The 19,344-nt window shown below is 41.1% G+C and overlaps 1 long non-coding RNA gene across 1 annotated transcript in view; it reads left to right on the plus strand.

Annotated features, from left to right (window-relative positions):
• Positions 1-19,344, plus strand: part of LOC141731099 (uncharacterized) — a 197,026-nt gene that overhangs the window by 42,426 nt on the left and 135,256 nt on the right. The window contains exon 3 of the long non-coding RNA XR_012583023.1: positions 11,526-11,686. This is a non-coding gene — a long non-coding RNA (uncharacterized LOC141731099). The remainder of the gene's footprint in view (positions 1-11,525; positions 11,687-19,344) is intronic.

Below are 19,344 nucleotides of genomic sequence, written 5' to 3' on the forward strand. Positions count from 1 at the left end.
GAAGTTACCTTTCCCTTCTTTGACTGGAACTGGCCATACTGAAAAGGAACTTCCTTTTCAGTGAGCAAGTTCATTTGAGACCAAAATCCTGAAGGAGCTTCCTGCAGACTTTGTGAGCCATGCCCAGGCAAGATGGGCCTGCTGGTCACATTGGTCATGTTGGTTCCTCTAAACATGGTCCCAGCTGGGGCAGAGGCTTCACTTTAGCTCTGGCACCAGGGCTGGGCTGGCCAGCCCTGTGCCCAATTTGCTTCCCTGCCACACCTGGATGTTTTGGGTTCGCCACCTTGGGCTGTGCCACCCTGCCCTGTCACCAAGGCCTGGCTGAGGGACCTCATTGCCTCCTTGTCCTTCCCAGGAGCAATGGGGACGTGGGGATGTGGGAGCTGTGTACACTGAAAACTTCCCTTGAAAGGATGGATTGCCACCAGGACCTGGCAGGTCCCCAAAGGAAGGACCCTTCTGTCTCCCCATGTTTTTACCTCATCTCCAGCAGGTGAAGTTTGCTCCCCTGAACACCCAAAATTTGAAAATATGGTTCTTGGTGATACTAGTAATTAATCTGAGCAGTATCAGCCCAGCCCTGAGGTGATTGCTGCTGTAACTGCAAAGGGCTCTGGCTCCCACTGACACCAGATTTGAGACCAAACTTTATTTCTGTCAAGTGTCAAAAGATCTGCCTCAAACCATTCCCTTTTTTGTTTGTTCAATGCCTGACCTAATAGAGCCATAGCCCATGAGTAAGGTCTGTGTGTACTGTGGGTGTGTGGAGGAAAATAATAAGTTGCAAACCTCTGAGATAAGATTCAGGATGGGGAAAAGTAAATAATTTTAGTTATGCTGAGTGTCTCATTCATAGTGAAAACTGCAGTTCATGGTGAGAAGAGTACTTTGATTAAAGACTGCAGCTTTTGGGGGATGAAAAGTTAGGGATTTAGGCACCTGAGCTACTGTTCTTGGAAAGGGCTGTAGCAGAGCAGGAGGTGTAATTCAATATTAAACTCTTAAGCAAATCACTCTGCTTCACTAGAACTTGCTGAAATGTTTAAACTTGCTTGTAATTGATGGGGAAACAAAATGCTTCCTTCTCTCTGCCCTCCATGCATGTGGAAGTCTTCAATTTGGCTGAAATTGCTGGGGTGAAGGTAGAAAAACTGCTTTTTTATGAAAGCTTTTTAAGCAGACAAAATGTTATAGCCAAAATACCTAAACTATGGCAAAGCAAATAGAGGGTAGACCTGTGTATCAGTTTGGATAATCTCAGTAAGAAGAGTGAAATTATTCCTAAATGTTGAAGGGAAGATGTTTGGGCCACTGGCCAAAACTAATAGAAAGTTCACATTTTTCCAGATTTGTGAAAAATGAAAAATTTTATGCTTCTGCTTCGATATATTTTTGTTGCAATTCATCACTAAAGCAAAATGTGCTATTTATTGCCTAAGAGGGTTTTTCCTAGAGACATGGTATAAGATCTTTACCAAAAAGTTTAGCATCTGTGAGCTAAAAATGCATATGAGGATTTACTTTTTGTTCTCTCTGTGAATGCTGCTGCTGTTCTTATCTGAAAAAACTGCTTTTTGCATTGACAGAAATGGTGAAAAATGACCCAACTTCCAATTATTTACACAAACTAGCTTTAGTTCCACACTTGATTTACAAACATAGATCACAGTACCACAGTATTTGAGCTCAGGCTTAACTTTACACTTGTGAATAGGTTTATTGACTTCAGTGGAGCTACTTGTGTAGCAAGCTGAGGATGTCATTAGGTGCTCAGCAGGCTGGGTTACAGAAAGGTGGAGTGGTCTTGTATGGAAAACCCTGGGCTCCCAGCTTGGATCTGCAACAGGCTTCCTTTATGATCTAAAATTAATTACTCTGTGTGACATGGTTCCCATTTCCACCTCGATCCCCAGTTCCTTCTTGCTCATTTCTGGTCTTTAACTTACCCTGACCATAAATTCCTGAAGATGGAAAATTTCTTGGTGAAAAACAGCGAGGAGTGTCAGGTATTGAGTGTGTGTAGATGCATCAGTAGGAAAGGTGGTTTTGCTCTGTGTATCCGTGTTTTATTCAATTTTTTTTTTCGATGGGGAGTGTGTGTGCCTGCTTGGTAAGGTTTGCTAGCACATGTGGGCTCGTTCCCCCTTTCAGGCATAAATATGAAGCAGTGTCTGGTGCACTGAAACCCTGCTCCCCCCTGGAACACAGATACACTTTTGATTTCCCCTCTGTGACTGTCATTAAGGGAGCTCTGGTTTTATTTTCTATACTAGATACCAAATATAGAAAGTTAAAAGTTTAATAAAATAATAAATCTAGTTCAAATTGAGCTTGAAATACTGAAGTGCCTCTGTAAAGTATTCACCCGCATGATCTTTCATAATCCAACAAAAGTCCTCCTTCAGTAAGCAATTCTGTTTCCTGTTTTTCACCCTCATCCACAATAAGCACCTACATTTGTTTTTTCTTTTGCTTCTAGCCTAAAGATAATTCATTAAAGAAGCTCCCCCTCCCCATTTTTTTGATCCACCTCCCCACCTCCTAACACCCCCCTAAAAAACACCATCAATATTTCATAAACTTACAGTGACAAATGTATTTTAATGTGGTCCACTGAGAACCTGAGATTGATTGGCCTCTCAGAAATATGACACGTTTCAAAGCAGGATATTCATGGAGTGTTTTAGTGCCTACATTAGTCAGAGAGAAGCAGCGCCTGAATTTATCATAGTTATGGCTTTCTCGGTATCCATTTTCTTTTAGCCGCTGACAGCAAGTATCTGAATGGTCCCTATTGATTGGCTTTGTGGTTCTGTCTTTAAAATGCATTGGCTGGGGGGGTTTTCAGATCAAATGAAGTCTCAGCTTCCTGCAGTTGGTGCATATCCACAGCGCGCGTGCGGCCAAAGCCGGCTCCATTCATGCTGAGCCTCATTCACCAGGGACACCCAAAATCTCCACTGATAGCCTGGGTGAACTGAGCCCTCTTTGAAAGCAAGGAGTTCATGATTCCAGCAGGAAGCAGCAAGGAGAGATGGGGCAGGAAGCTCTGCTTGGGTGCCTGTGGACCTGTGCTGATGGTGCCTGACAGAACTGGGGCTTGGGAGAAAGCTGAGAGCTCTCTCACCATCAGCTCTGCTGGGAATCCCTGATCAGGAGGAGCATTATCTGATGGGCTGTGCACAAAGAGTCTGTGGTGTTCTGGTGCCACCCTGAGCAGGAGACTCCTGTGACACTGGATATCCTGTCTGCAGTGCCCCATCCTCCATGCAGACCATCCCAGTGCCTTGCAGAGGTGGCAGGGAGCGTTCAGTGTGGTTACCAAATTTTAAGATTGTGAAGGAAGTGAAAAGAGTTCATAATTCCAGCAGGAAGCACCAAGGAGAGATGGGGCAAGAAGCACCTCCTGGCTCTGCTTGGGTGCCTGTGGACCTGTGCTGATGTTCCTTGGCAGAACTGGGACTTAGGAGAAAGCTGAGAATCCCTGAATCGGGAGGAGCATTATCTGATAGGCTGTGCAGAGTCTGTGCTGTTCTGGTGCCACCCTGAGCAGGAGACTCCTGTGACACTGGATATCCTCTCTGCAGTGTCCCATCCTCCATGCAGACTTATACACCCCAGTGGCATGCAGAGGTGGCAGGGAGTGTTCAGTGAGGTAGCCAAATTTTAAGATTGCAAAGGAAATGGGTTTTGTGCTCATGGAGGTTATTGCATTATTTCAAATGCTGAGCCAAAGGAAAATGCTTTGTTCATGCAGTTTTAACTCAGTAAATATCAATTTAGCTCAAATAAATTCCATATTATTGTTGTTTAACCTACCTAGAAGGTCTTAAAAGTTTTAGCCTGCCACCACCTTTTTTTTCGCCCCTCTAAATATATTGATCATATTTATGAAAATCTTTGACTTAAATATGAGTTCCATGACTGTGCTTTGGTAAATACATAATTGCTTACCAACAGCCCTTTTGCTTGATATGTATTGCAAGTCTGGGGCAGAAAAAATGTGAGTGATGAACACACTTTAATTGACAGAATAGTCCCGCAGGCATTGTGCTGCATGAGGTATTTTTGTGCTTGAACCATTTTAAATTCCTATTTTCTCCACTTCTGCCCCTGTTTCCCCTTTCAGTTTATCAGTGTCATCAATCTAATGCTCTTCATGAATGCAAACCCCATTTTTAAATAGCAAGCAAAAGAATTAACTCTTGGGTTATGCCTCAGCACATGGTTCAACTTGGGTTTGGGTTTTGCTCTGACTCTCTACAACAGGAACTTACAGGAGTTTCTGCAGTGACTGAATGTAGGTGGAAAATCAGAATGACTGGATGCATCAGGAGGGCAGAGAAATCTCTTTTTCACAGTTCATAGATCTGTGGGATTTGAGGCCAAGAGGGAATCCTGGGTTGTCCCTCTGACTCACTGTGTATCATTGGCCATTGCATTTCTCCTGGTTACTACAGTATTGATTCTATTAACTTTTGTACTTAACTGCAGTGTAACTTTTGTCTGCCTAAAGCAGGTATTCCAGACAGCATCCATTTCTTGCTTTCAATGTATCAAAAGCTGGAGAATACCCCACAGTGTTTACAAAAAAAAAAAAAAATTGTGCCTAGTTTTAAATTTAAATCAGTCTGGCTCCAGTTTCCAGCCATTAGTTTTTGTTATGCCTCTCTCTGATAGATTAATGAGCCATTTAATACCCTTTGTTTTCTCCCCATGAAGGTACTTATACACTAATCAAGTTACCTCTCAATCTTTGTTGATAGGCTAAATAGATTGAGCTCTTTCAGCTCTCATTGAGAACCCAGTTATTTGCCTCCCCAGTTGTTCACATCTTTGTTTTTCCTCAACACTCTTTACAAAGTTGCAATGCTGCAACTGAGCTTTGTGTGCCTTTTGCTGGTCTCACCAACGTCATAAATAAAAGTATAATCACTTCATCAATCCCACTTACTGCTCCTCTTTATACCTCTAAAACCAACATTAGCCACTTCTGTCACAACACTGTGCTGGGAGCTTATGTTGAGTTGCTTGTTCTGTAAATCTTTTTCCAAGTAATTTATTTGTAGAGTAAAGGCCCTCTGCTAGCATGGAAGGGTGGCATTGCTTTCTTTTCCATTTTAGAGTTTTCACTCCTGGGCTGTGTTAGGCTTGTATTAGACTCTTGCTTTCCATGAGCTGAGGAAGCCACTCCATGTCCATATGCAAAGTTGATGTTGTCTTGACTTGCTCACCACCACCTTGGACTGTGTAGGAGGAACCAAAAACATCTGGACAGGTTGCAGATGTGTTCTGCCTTGACTTCACAGATCCCTAGGGTTCCCAAAACTACTGCCTGAGGATGCCACTCTCACTGGTTTTGTGCTGTAATGAAGACTCTTTGGTTTAAAAATGAACAAAAAATCCCCCTCAAAATAACAAAAAATCAGAAAATTCTCAACAGAAAATCAAACTAAACCACACCCCAAAAGTTCTCAGGCAAACCAAAAAGTCAGAGGTCTTGTTAGCATGGAGATGGGCAGAGCAGATGTTACCCCCCTCTGCTGGGACCATCCAGTCTGTCCTTTGTCCAGCTGACTTTGACTGACTCGCCCTGGTGACAGTTCAGTGGGGAGAGCTGCATTTTGTGCAGTCAAATTATTTATATGCACTTCACTTGGTATTTAAAGAGAGAAAATGGAAGAGTAGGTTTGAGTTACAGTAGTGCTGAATGTGATAATTATGCTGCCCTCCTAAAGGAATCCACGCTGAGACTAACATATGCTTTCATCCTCCAGGACAGACTATTCTGTTAGTCTCTTTTTAAATAAATGATTAGAGCTGGCTGAGACTATCTGCACGCAAGATTCTGCAGTCTCACAGGCTCCAAGAGACTGTGCACTTGGACTGTGATTTGTTCCTCTGTATTTACTCTTCCCAAATTAATTTTATTTGTATTGGGGATTCACCCAGAAGTCTTAATTAGGATGAAAATTATTGTGTGAAGACAAATCCAACCACAAACACCAAATAGTCAGTTGACAAGTGAGTTTTAGCATCTAATTTCTCACGCTTTGAGGATGACTGAGGGTGGGATTTTTGATGGACAGCTGGTGCATGGTGATGTCTAACAGCCATGAGGAAACCTCAGGTTGGGGACACAAACCCACTAGGAGGAGAAACATCCCAAGCTGCTGACTTTATGCCATGGTATCTCTTCTGGAAAAGATTAGAAGATAATTTTTTTTATTGCATGTTCCTATGCATACAAACATGTGGTTTTTTCATGCCAGCAATGGCAATCCATAGACAAACATGAGTATTTTCTGCTCAGCACATACTGGCTGGAATTCTGCTGACCAGATTCCTACCAAAGGAAGATTGAAGCTGTGTGTCACATGGGACCTTAGGAGCAGAAAACAACTGTTCCTAAACATGCAGTGAGCTGCAAAATTTGCTCTAAATCACCTGAGAACTGTAAAATAAGAGCTGAGGAGCAGGGGAGATATCCACAGGTTGCTTGGCCACATTTAGGTTGCTCCCTTCCCAATGATTCCAGCTACTCCATAGATGGCTACAAATTCTTCCTTTTCACAGAAATTATATAGAAAGGATATTTTCTGACAAAGCTAGACTTGCTGCAGAATTCACACCAGTGACATTTCATAGGACACTGCAAATCCCAGCCAAAATAAACCTGGGCTTAGGGCTGTGTGAGTAGCACAGCAATGCCCAGCATCTTGTACAGATGGTTTTAGGCAAATAAAGGGGGGATCTGTGGGGACAACAGAATTACTGCCTTGTGGAGTTTTGTTTCCTTCATTTTGCTGTTGTGCCACCATGAATGAACCCTTGGTGTATTCTGTTTCAGGGCTGTTAATTTTTTTCCTCCCAATTGGAAGCAATAGCCCTGGGAAGCTTTTGCTCTGTTTTAAAAGAGAAGCTGTGGCAAAAAATGGGTCTGTAACTCAAATGCTTTACTTGGAGCTGGCTGGGGAAATAACCTGCTCAGCCTGGTGAAGCAGTGTAGGTTTTGTGAGCTGTCTGGAGTTTATGAGAGGTGATATAAGATGCCTGGAGGAGACACAGGCAGCAGACCCCCCTCCTTTGGTGGTGAATCCTTTGCTGAGTACTGCGTGCCATTGTGACTGAGATTGTTCCTCTACAGGTGCAATGGTACTGGTTTTCCTTTCAGAAAAGAAATGTATGGGTTTATTTGGGCTTTTTGTAAGGAAAAAAAAGTAGTGTGTGCAATTTTCTATGCGAGTCTTTCTCACCAGAAGAGGGAATAAGCAGTAAATGAGAGCTCAGCTGAGGACTGAACCTGTTGCCACACTGCTCTGGGCTGAGTTTGTTCAAGGTGATGACCAGGGTACTGTCACACAGGAAATTAATCTTAAAACACTAAATTGGGCAAAAGTTATAGCAGGATAATTACTTCTATTAAATTTTTTAAAGTGCATAAGTTTGTGATATGCCCAGCCGACTCTTTGGGAGGTTTATTTCATTGCTGAAAACCAGAATATGACCCAGTGCTCCCTCCTGAAACTTCAGATAATTTTGTGGTTTCTGACTCAATTTACTCACAACTCCCTTTGCTTTCCAAGCTGTATAATGTGAGGTAAACATCCATTTCTTTACACTGATAACTTAGAATACTTAAGGTTTTCTTTCTCTTTTTGCATTTAAGTGAAATGTCAGATTGGAAATGGCATTTTATTTTCTGTTTTGAGAGCAGAAATTCAGTCAGCCAAGCAGATTATTTTGTGTTGGCAAACTTAGAAGAAGCAGCTCTTTGTACACTAATTTCAGAATTGAAACCCTTGCTTTTGTAGAGCATCATCCTCCTTAAACCATAATACAGTGGTTTGTTGTGGGTTGTGGTGGTGGGGCTTTTTCCAGCTTTTTTCTGCTCTTTTTCAAGTGGGAATTCTGGGAAGACCCTTTAGGGATTGTTTTCATTCAGTTGTAATAAAGTTACTTTAAAAACTCTCTCTGTAAATACAGTTGGTCATCCCAAAAGTTTGTGTTGTGATGGACAAATTTTGATTGAAAAATCTTGATCAACAATCCCCAGCAACTCATAAATAGATTATGTTAGCTAAGGAAAAATATTGATCTCTTCTGCATCTCTCTTCTTTAACTGTCAAAACTTTATCTGATAATTTTTGGGTTTGATGTTGCTCCTATAAATATTTTTTGCATAGATTGCAAAGTGTTAAGGAGGATTAAATAGTTTTTGCTAATTACTGGCCAGGCCAAGCTTTACTTACACACTTGGCAGCTGCTTTGTGTCTCATTTGTATGCTTTCTACAATTGGTAAAGCACAGCAGAGTAGATTTAAAGAGATAGCTTATTAATAAACACAGGGAAACAAAAGCTTTCTGGCAGCAGTTTAAACATGCAGAAGAATGGTGGTTTGGAAAAACCATGCACTTAACAGGGGTAAAAATGAACAAAATTAAAAGAATACCTAAATATAATATCTTTTGGGGAGACTGAAGAGAAGTTTCCATAGGAATACCCAGCAATCTCAAAGATTTTGGTACAAATGTGATGTTTAACCCCTCTAGTGAGCAGTTAATAGTTGGTTTTATGCAATGAAAATGTTCCACATACACAGATTCATTAAAACCATGGCAAGCTTGTTTCCATTTCTCATTTGCAAGGCGGATGTGTTTTATTTTAGTACCATTTGCCATGGGTAATACAGTGATAAAGTGTGTTTATGTACAGAGATGGGTTTGTTGGTGATTAGGGAGGAGAAATAAGAAAGGGACAAGGAAATTTGTAGAAATTATGTAAAAATACAACAAAAATTCTTAATAGCTTCATTATGCAGGGGTGGAGCTGCAGTAAGCTTAGAGCTGTTAAGGGCAAGGATAGATTTAAGAGTAGAATTCTTTTATTAAGTAATAGTTTTGAGTACTCCTGAAAAATAGCTGTAAAGTGAGATTGTCTCTTAGATTTGCCAGTTTAGCATAATATCCTGTAATTTGATGCAAAATTATTCTTGATTTTGTATATCAATACAGGCTGTGACACCATGCAGGAAGGTTTGGGCTGCATCTCTTGCACCACGCTGCTGTATTTGTGTTCTGCTGTAATCAGCAAGCGTGGAGCTCAGCCCAGCCAGTGGAAACCCAAACAATCCCAGCAGCATCAGTTAGTGCAGAACTGGAACTCTGAGTTATAGCAACAGCTCATACAGGGAAATTTTGTATCTTGTCTTAATTTAATGAAAAATCCAGTTTATCTTCATTGTTTGAAGCTGTGGTTCTCTCTCCTCCCATTTGGTATTTTGTACTTTCATGCTTGGTTTGTGTTTTAAAAACAAAGTGCAACTCCCCTCTTGAGAGGGTGAGAACCAAGTTTGGTTGGAGCACAAAAACTGCAGCAGCTCACAAGTGTTTCCTGTTGTGTCATCTTTGTTTTCAATTGATGCTTATGTTGATTTCTCAACTTAAACTTTCAAGCCTCTTTTTATAGTCTGATTAAAAGCATGCCTGCATTAATATATAGTTTACCATGGATTTTATCTGTCTCTGGGACACAATTTGTGCACTAAAATTGGGGTAGGTAGATTGTACATACTGGGAGTGCAGACAAAGGGTTGATATTAGGCTTTTTAGAAGTACTCTGCATCATTGACACATTAATTAGGGATGTACTAATGGACATGGGTCTGTCTACTGTGGCCCCACTTTCTGCAAATTATTCTTTTGTTACTCTTAACTCCTCAATGCCTCAAATATTCTGAATTAGTCTCAAACTCCTAAACTTGTTAAATCCCTTTCTGGAAAATTCTATGTCTGTTGGAAGTGCTGCTCTTGTGGATTCCTCATCCTTCTTTGTACTGTTTAAAACAAGGTAGAGTTTACCAGGGAAGGTGATAACTTCCCATTAGTGTTTGATATAGAGGGGGCTGGAAATAACCAACTACTTTTGGACAGAAAGTCCCATTTTTGACTGTTTTCCCTTTGCTTAGATCAGTAGTTCCACCTGGAATCTTGTCTGGCATTTATACCCAGACCATCATTGCTGTAATGAGACTGCTCATAGTGAATTAACCATTCTTTCAAAATTCTCCATATGAGATAGATTAATTTGTGTCTGGGTTTTTGGTCTTATTGTTCCCAGTAAAAATAGGAAATAGGTTTTATATAGCAGCTGATACTGTAAATGTCCAGGGAATAATGGAGTGGTAAACGCTGCCAGCACTCTGTGGGGATCTATTTGTCTGCTGAAAACTGGTATATGATGGGATGCTCAAATATTTTCAGGTTGCAAATCTCTAAATCCCTGTTCCTAAATATACCCCCTAAGCCATCTTTTTTCTTAAGGAAAAAATAGTATCATTACATCAAAACACGTCCCCTGACCACCAAAGCATCTACAAAACAAGGATAATATTTTCTTAAAAAAAAACAAAACAAAACAAACCTCAAAACCATCAAACCGCAAGTTTGTTGATCCTTAATTAATCTGTTAATCTGTTCCTTCTAAGGTGATTAAAGTTCTCATTCACATAACAGATGAAGTGATGATATTGGGACACTCTTCCAGATGGGAATTTATCTGTCTTCTCTGTGCAAGAGACTTGGTTCAGGGGGTGTAGGCAGTGAGAAGAAATGAAAGTTTGGAACATTTGTAATCTGCAAATGTTTATGTGTATGTGTGGCTCCCTCTACCCCCTTGTCAGTGGATAAGGAAGCACAGCAGAAATGTGTTAAATGTCACTCATCCCCAGAGCCCCCAACAATGAACAAGGATTAAACAAGAAGCTGTGGAAGAGGAAAAAGAAATCCTTGTGCAGGTTTTAATAATTCATAAACATTGCATCTATTTTACTATTCTCTGCATTTAAAAACAAGGCCCAAACTATGCCTGCAAGCATAACTTTCCCTTTACAGTAAAAAGGGATTGAATTCATTAGGGTTAAATTCTGGTTATATGAATTATTTATTTATTTACTCACTTTCTGTTTTGGACAATGGTTGTCTGATACTTATAGATGGACAAAACAGAGAATCTTATGTCCAAACCATTCTAAATTTAAAGTCTTTAATGAAATTGAAATCTAGACAGGACTCCAAATAATGAAAATTTGCAAACCTTCAGTTTTCTGTAGCTTTGCCAATCTTCATTTTTAAATATAGACCAAACTATAATTGTGTATCAGTAAACTCAGCAATGCCCAGTCCACTTCTGAGATCATGTCCAGGATGAAAAAGAGAGATTAGGAACAATTTTTCTGAGGTCAGTGGGGTTAAGTGATGTGGGAAGAGTGTGAAAAGAGGGTTTGTTCTCCCTTTTATCATTCAGTACAGTACAAAGGTGTTTTACTTTTGGATCAGGAACACAGAGGTCTCAGTGCTTATTGAGACCTGGATGTAGCCCTTTCTGGAGGCTGTCCCACCTGAAATGGAAGGATGGCAGTGCTGGTCTTCTATCTGGATTTTTTTTTTTCTACTTGTCAGTATTTTAAAACTAGCACCTCACTGTGACTTTTTAAATAATGCTACTGCTCTTTGTCTTTCAGCTGCTGCTGTGGTGTGGACCATGGAAGTTCACTTTGAGCTGCTCAATAGTGGAAGCTCCTGGCAAAGTGAAGCAGCTTTGGTGAGCTGGGATTGATGACCAGGAGTGCTCCAGCCTGGCCAGGCTGCCTTGCTGACCTGGAGATCTCTCTGGAAGCTTCAGGTAAGGGTCAGAGTTTGGGACAGTGTTTTAAACACTTTGTTTTAAATGTGACCGAATGAGTTCCTTCAAGACCAGGAGTTATTGGCAGTTCCTTTACTGTGGCAAGTGGGACAAATGTCTTCAGCTGTCAAGTTCATTCAGGGCTTGAAAAATAGATCTTGTTTCAGTGTGTAAAGCTGGGGCATGCAGCACAACAACTCTAAAATCCGGCAGTAAGACCTTTAATTTCCACTTGAGCAAATCTCTGACACCAGCTGAGAGGAATCTCTTGCTCTAAAGATGTGTCTGTTTTGCTGCTGGGCTGCCCTGAGATTTGCTGGTATGAGAGGTATAATGATAGCATTTCTCATCTGTTTTATAGGAACTGTCTTGAAAAGCTTTTTAAAATTTCCAGAATAAGTACAAGAGGTCTTGTTGTTCTGTGTGGCCAACAAATACACAGGAATCTTAGAAAATCTCAGCAAAATATTTCTCTGAATTAGAATTAGGAACCCCAAAGTTACTCCTCATGGTTTGAGCTCACTTCCCCACTGCATGCTATGACCAGGAAAGAAGAAAATAAAGTGTTAAAATAGCAACTGTGGTCATAGTAAAATAGTTGACATTTTTTGTCTTGTTTCCATTTGGATCTGAGTTCACTTTCAGTTTCTGATTGTCTTTTGGAAATGTGAAAAAAAAATCATAAAAGGAGGTCAGAACATGGTAACAGTTTTCTGTTCCCCTTATGTCTGTTCTTTGTCTAGTGTCCATCCCACACCCCTGGCAAAATCCTCACTTTGTAGAATTATTTCTGCTTTTTTTTTTTTATACACTTCAAGAAATTTGGCAAAAAAGGTAACGTGCCTTTTTTTTCCTTTAACACACTTCAAGAAATCAGGAAAGAGCAAGGAATTGTGTTTAGAGATGGATAATGATTCATTGATAAGTAATTGCTGTCAGGACTGTGGGGTCTGATTCAGGTCACTGTTAATTTAACCTAGTTCAAAAGGGAATGGATACTTTTTATTCACATATATTTAATCAAACAGTCCCTGGGGAGAAATGGAACAGGAATTGAGAAGTGAGCATCAGCAAAGAAGATGCAGGGGTTTAAAGTGAAGGAATTATCTTGCTCTTTTTGGTAATGTTCTCATACTTTAGTTTTCTTATGAATAAACCCAGAAACCATCTCAGAAGGGTAATCAGAGCCTCTTGTCCAGTTAAGCAGCTCCAAGCTCATTTGGGTGCTGCTGGTGAGGCTTTTTCAGCCATCACTGATACCTCACAGACACTATTCTGTTGAAAACAGCTGTAGTTCCTGATTTCTTGCTTGGACTTCTCTTCCATGGCTTTTCACAGGTTTGTGTCCAGTTCCTCCTCCAGCCCTCCCTGCCTGGAGGGTCTGTGGAAGAGGACAGACCCCAGGATGCAAACTGATGGATACAGCCTGGTAACTGCTGTACTGATTGGGTTAGGACCAGCTTTCCACATAGTGTACATGTCCAGCACTACTGAGGGACGCTGCTTTGCATCTTTTGTGGATCTCCAGATATTTCTATACTGGAAAACCATTTGCAAAACAAAAAAAAAGCGGAGAACTCTGAATAGGAATTTTCTCAGCTCCTCTCCCCCTCTGTCAGGGATCATTTACCCCAGTGCTGCCCTCCCCATCCCCTTCAGACCTCCACAAGCTGCTGTAACTCATTTTTGGGGTAAGGAGAGAAGAAACAGTGTTGGAATGTGGGTGTGAAGTTCAGCAAGTGTCAGCAATCCTTCTTCCATTGCAGGGCTGTTAATAGAGATCAGAGCACCGGGACTTGATATACATATAAGAATTCAATATGTATTTTTGTGAATCTGATCCTGAAAGTGAAGGATTGATGGCATTGGTTAGAACTGGTAAAACTTTGTTCCTCATCCTATTCTTCTGTAAGTAGATTTAACATCCTGCTGGATTGCTGTGCCTCTGCTAGAAGGGCTGTGACAGTTGTGCTGAATTGCAGGACTGCCAAGGGAACGTGGCTTTGGCCAAATGTCCACTAAGCACTAGGACAAAATTGTCAAAGTTGGTCTTGCTTTTATGAACTACTCTAAATTGTGGGTCCAGCTCAAAAGTCAGCAATAGGAAATAGTGTGGCAGGTCACAGAGTCATTCATTTTTCTGTTTAGAAAATGCTTACTGTTGAAGAATTGTCTGTATTGAATGACCAGTTTGAGGTGGGTTTTGGCTGATTCCTGAGTAAATTTCCATCTATGTTTGGTACCTGCAGATCAATCTTGAACTTACAGCTTTTTCTTGAAACTTGCCAAATGAGTTTTGCTATCTACTGTTGCATATTGATCTACACGTTAAGGGGAATATCCTCCTACTCCAGGAGGAAATTTGGAATTGGTATGTTTGTTAAACCAAAGAATTTTAATAAGTGAAACTGCAGGCAAAAGGATTTGACAAGATTATATTGTAGATCAAGAAAAAGGTAGATTACGAGAGAGTTGTGGGTGCCTTATTTTCTGTGGATATTTTCCTTTCAAATTAATCTTTCCTGGGACGTAAATGTTTAGTGCAGGGTTCAGTTTTGTAACTTGCTACATGTCTTATTAAAGTATATATTGTGCCTTCATGAATATTTAAAACAAGCACTTAGTAAAGATTTCATAATAGCCTCTAGTAAGCTTTTATGAACCATTAACAATGGTACAATGAACTAATTTGTGTGGTTTCAAGAGGGAACCAACAAATGCAAGATGGGAAGGTGCAGCATCCTGGTGGGATAAGAAAACAATTAATCGATTATTAATTGCCAGCAGATTTGTAATGTCTGCTTCAGCTCAACTTGATTTAGCAGCCATGTGAACTGGGGAGGGAGAACCCACCTAGTAAAGCCTTATTGCTGAGCCCATGGGAAGAAAATTGGGCCTTTGAGTGTTTTTAGGGCAAAGCTTAGTGGTGGCTTTATTGTCTGGCTGTGAATGCAGCTCCCCAGAGTGACTGGCTCCCAGACAGAGACTCCTTGTCCGGCTGGAGTCCTGCTTCTGCATGAGAAGGTGCAGAATTAGAAAGGAAGTGGCAAAGAGACTTTTAGCACTTTCTGCAGTGGAATTTGGAAATAGGAAAAAGGTTTTTAGGGTAATATATATGGACCAGAAATGGATGATGGGTTGTTTTATTGCTTAACAAATAGATTCTTTGTAAAAGATTGGGGTCAGGAGGAAATTTTCCATGTTTTACAGGCTGGGTGTAATGTGCAGTCTATTTTCTGTATTAAAGGGGAGGAGTGTTTTGGCAATTGCTTTAAAGCAATTCATATAGAAATATTTACGTAAAGGTCTGTTAATAAAATTCCCGGGTCTGTGGATGACAAAGACAACAAGGTACATCTTTGCAGAGTATTTGGCAACATGGTTTGTATCCTAAACAAAATACAAGCCCTGATTAGTGTTTCAGTTGTTAACTGTTCCTAAGAATATGTAACAAAATCTCTATTTCTTTCTTACAAAAAGATTTTTGGAATAGCTTTTCTGGGTTGGTTTGCTGTTTTCTTTCTTGAAGCAATCTAGTTGAAGATTGTATTTAGGGATCATTCTCTGGGAATGCCTTGCAGAAGGTGAAACTCTTGTCTGAAAGGCAAATCAGCTGGGATAGACTTGTAAGTCTTCCAAAAAGCCCATCTGCATCATTATTACAGTGCAAGAAAAAAGCCAAGACATGCAACACTGGATACCTACATGTGATCCTGCTTTGATGAGCCAGTGGGAAGTTCAGATTTTTTAAAATGTGTTCTTAAACAAAGTAGTGTTAACACTTTTGGGGGTTTTTCCTATCCTTGCTTTGTCCAGCCTTATGAAACAAGGTGCCCAGCATTAAAGCTGATAAGAAGTGCAGGCAGCATTGTTTCCTTCAGAAAGAAAATGTATATTTACTGTCCCTTGCCATCACATTAGTCACTTTAGATGAACACAAACCAATGACTGAATGTTGAACAAACAGAAAACTACAGTTAACCAGCACCAAAACCAGGTTTTCTTCAGGTGGTTGTTGCAGGGGAGTCAGAAGCTCCTCTCTGACACAGCCCTGGTGGGTGGCAATGTGGAGGGAGGGAGACTGGAAAGGGGTAATGGAGAGAAAAGAAATCTTACCTTGGCTTCACCAGTGGCAACATGAGCATATGCAATTATAAGATAGCTGGCAGATGACAGAGTTAGTTAATGTAACAAGCCCTGTAAAGCATTTAGCCACATTCTAGTGTTTAATCAGCTGTGTAAAGTGCAATATCTATCTTTCAATTTTATGCCATTAAGGGAGACAAGATTTTGATTAGGTACTTAATCTGGGCAAGAGGAAAACAGGCCCAGAGCAAGCCCACAATAGGCAGCAAAAGGGACATTCGACGAAGGATTCGATAAAGGAGAAAGACAGAAATTTAACATAAAAGAGAATTAGTGCAGCTCCTTTCAATTTAGTGCACAGATTTTTATGGACTAATCAATTAGAGGCTGTGGCTGTGCTGCTGGGAAGTGGTGCTGTGTTAGAGGCTTTGCCATATTAATTCTGTTCATTACCCCGGGGTCACACGGAGTGCTTCGGAGAAGCCCCTGCTCCCTGCAGGTCACGCTGTGGCTTCCTCCCTTTGTTCAAGGGGTAAATGGGCAAAGCCAGAGAGGCAGGTGTTGGTTTGGCAGCTCCGTGTGAGTGCTTTTCTCCCTGTGTTGCCTCTGAGTGCTGATTTCCTGATATTTCCCTCTTTTGAGGAAGAGCTCTTTGTAGAGAGAAAATAAGATCTGGTGGTAGGATGCTAGAGGAGCACTGGGAGGTACGGGTGCAGATTGCAGATGACTGAAATCTTCCCTCTGACCTTCAACAAATTGTCCCAGCTGCTAACTTGAACATCAGCTCAGCTAAAAGCAATGAAGTTAACCCCATGTCCCAGTGGAGATGGGAAAGGAAAGCACCTGTGTGTTATAGGTAACCCAGAGCTGGGCACCCGAATGCAAATAAGGTGCATTCAGGTGGCACTGAGGCACTGCTTTTATTGCAGACTCTCTCATGCAGGGTCTAGGGCTGGAAACCTGTGGGTTTGGGTCAGGATGGTACCAGTGTGGGTTTTCTGTAAAAAGGGAATTATGGTCAGAGCTGGATCTTGCATGTGGGGGTTTCCCTGGGTCTGGATTGAAGGCACTTGAGGCAGTAGTTCATGTTGGGACTCAGGTGTTTATTATTTCTTATCAGTAAAACAGTCTCACTACTGTGAGCTTAGCAGCTTTTCATTAGAAGGCACAAAATGGCCAACAATCTTTTGTTACAAGGTCTTTTAAAACTAAACTATCCAATTAAGAACTGACACCTGGATTATTTTCCCTTTTAACCCAGTAACTGATCCTGCAGAGCTGCAATGGGGACTTTTCTGCCCAATTACAAAATGCCACCCAAACCCATGGAGAAGAAGGAAGAAACCCAGTGTGACACCCTGTGCCCTCCATCTTGCTTCCATCCACAACACATTAAAAATCCCAAAACCTCAATTCCTCACCAAGTGATACACCTACACTACTCTCTATAATCTGTTGCACACTTTTGTGGATTCCAGTCTATCTTGAAGTCCAGGAAACTTTCTCCATGAATGAGGGTCAGAGTCAGTGCTGCTCTGGGGGCCAGGGCACCCCAGAGCAGACACAGAAATATTCCCTGTGCCCTGGGTTTGCACAGCATGGGAAGATACCTTATTTCTCTCGAGGAGGATGTGTCACACTTTGGGGTAGGGATGGCAGAGATGTGTTTTTCCAAGGAGAGAGTACTTGGATAGCTCAAGGATTTGGATACCTGTAGCAATTTGAGACCTGACCTGTGACAGTTTAGAGCACATCCCAGTAAAGGGGAATTTGTCCCATAGGAGCATGGGAAATGCAAACAGAGCCAATAAAAGCAGGGAGAAGCTCTGGCATCAGGTCAGCTCTGACTTTGTTCTAGGGGTTTCCCAGTATAGATCTTGCTTTCTTCATGGGAGAACTTTTCATAGTGTGATATAGTGGAAAAATAGAGAAGTATTTTTGGCCTGAGAATGAGTAACAATCCTCCTCTTGCCAGTTTGGGGGTTCTTCAGTGTTTCTCTTACTCTGCACTTTTCCAGACAGGTGCTGCCAATCCATAATCCACCTGTGTCTCTGGCAGAGTTTGTAATTTGGTTTGACCCATGAGCCATTCAGAGCAGCATTTGGGACAGTATCAACTCCACAGTGTTTGTATGGTCCTGATGAGGACAGAAAATATCTTAGGAAAAATCTTATTTTGTTCAGCTGAACAAAAAAAGCCTCCAGGACTTGCACCTCACTGTGCTTTCTGCATTGATTTCAGACCAGCACAAGCCTGTAAAGATCAAGGGAGAAGAAGCTGCAGATGTAAGAAGAGAATCTTGCCTGATCTGTTCAATGCGGATTTTAAAGCAGTTAATTTCTTCCAAGATTTTGTTTTTTATTTTTTCCTTTCTTAGCCCTGTTCCCCCCCTTTCAGAAGGCAGGGCATGCTCTGGGGCTCTCCTCTGCTGAGCAGCCTCTGAGGCTGGCCCACCACACTGACACACTCACAGTGTGATGCTCTCTGTTTCATTGGAAATCTGTCACTTATTCTGGGTACCACTATGTAAAACAGGGTGAATTCTTGTAGGATATGAGCTGATGAGTCCATGGTCTCTAGAAGAGCTTAAAATAGAATTACCACTTAGCTCCCTGTCTTTAGTGTGGCGTGTGGTTTGGGAATTTTTTTGTCACCTTCCATCTAATCTCCATCTGTGTTTGGCTGCTGATGGCTCCCTCTAATTCTATTAAACCCTCGAATCACTTGTGCTGTTCTAAATACAGTGGCTCCTTCAAACCCCTGTCTTCTGAGGATGATGTGACTGAGCATACTAGTTTATGGTAAGCTGCAAAAAACTTGAACTCCCTGACTGTTCAATTCCTGCAGAGCTGTGACAGGTTATGCCTCCAGGCTACAAGTTAGGGAAATTATTTTCTGTTCAAACATTTCATTTTTCTGCAACTCTATAATTCTATTTCTCTTTTCTTTTTCTTCTTTTTTTTGGTCTCCTTGCAAGGGAAATGCTGTGATAAAAAATACTTTGGCTTTGGCTGCTCCTTCCCCCATCTAGAGGTGGGGATGAGGAAAAGGAGATGCATTTTTTTTTTTCTTTAATCATATAGCCATCTTGTTTGCTAACCAAAATGATTTTATGGAAGTCACAGCTGAAAAGATAACAGGAAAAGGGAAAAGAACATGGTTTTTTAATCTCACTAAGTCTGTAAAAACCTGACTATTGGAAAATACTGCTGTGAAATGGGATAAAAGAGGGTGAATTTTAAATTATCAGGAACCCTTAGTCTTGTACAACTGGAATCAATAGTTGTTTTTTCATGGGGTATGGTGAGAGAGAGGTCAGATTTTATTTCATAAAAAAGGGAGAGGAGGGAGAACAAAAATGAAAGGATAACATTTTTAAACTCTCCATTTAGAATAAAATGGGTAAATCCACCTCCTTGCACTTGTTCTTCTGCTGAGAGTCTTTCAGCTCTTCTAAAACTGTGAGCAAGGATTTTCAGAGTTTAAAAGTCTGGGTTTGGACCAGCAGCCCAAATGCTGTGGCCATGCACTGGGGATGATTCCCTGATAGAGGAACAAAAAGCTGAAAGGA

The sequence above is a fragment of the Zonotrichia albicollis genome, chromosome 17, assembly GCF_047830755.1.
Source record: "Zonotrichia albicollis isolate bZonAlb1 chromosome 17, bZonAlb1.hap1, whole genome shotgun sequence".
Taxonomy (NCBI): domain Eukaryota; kingdom Metazoa; phylum Chordata; class Aves; order Passeriformes; family Passerellidae; genus Zonotrichia; species Zonotrichia albicollis.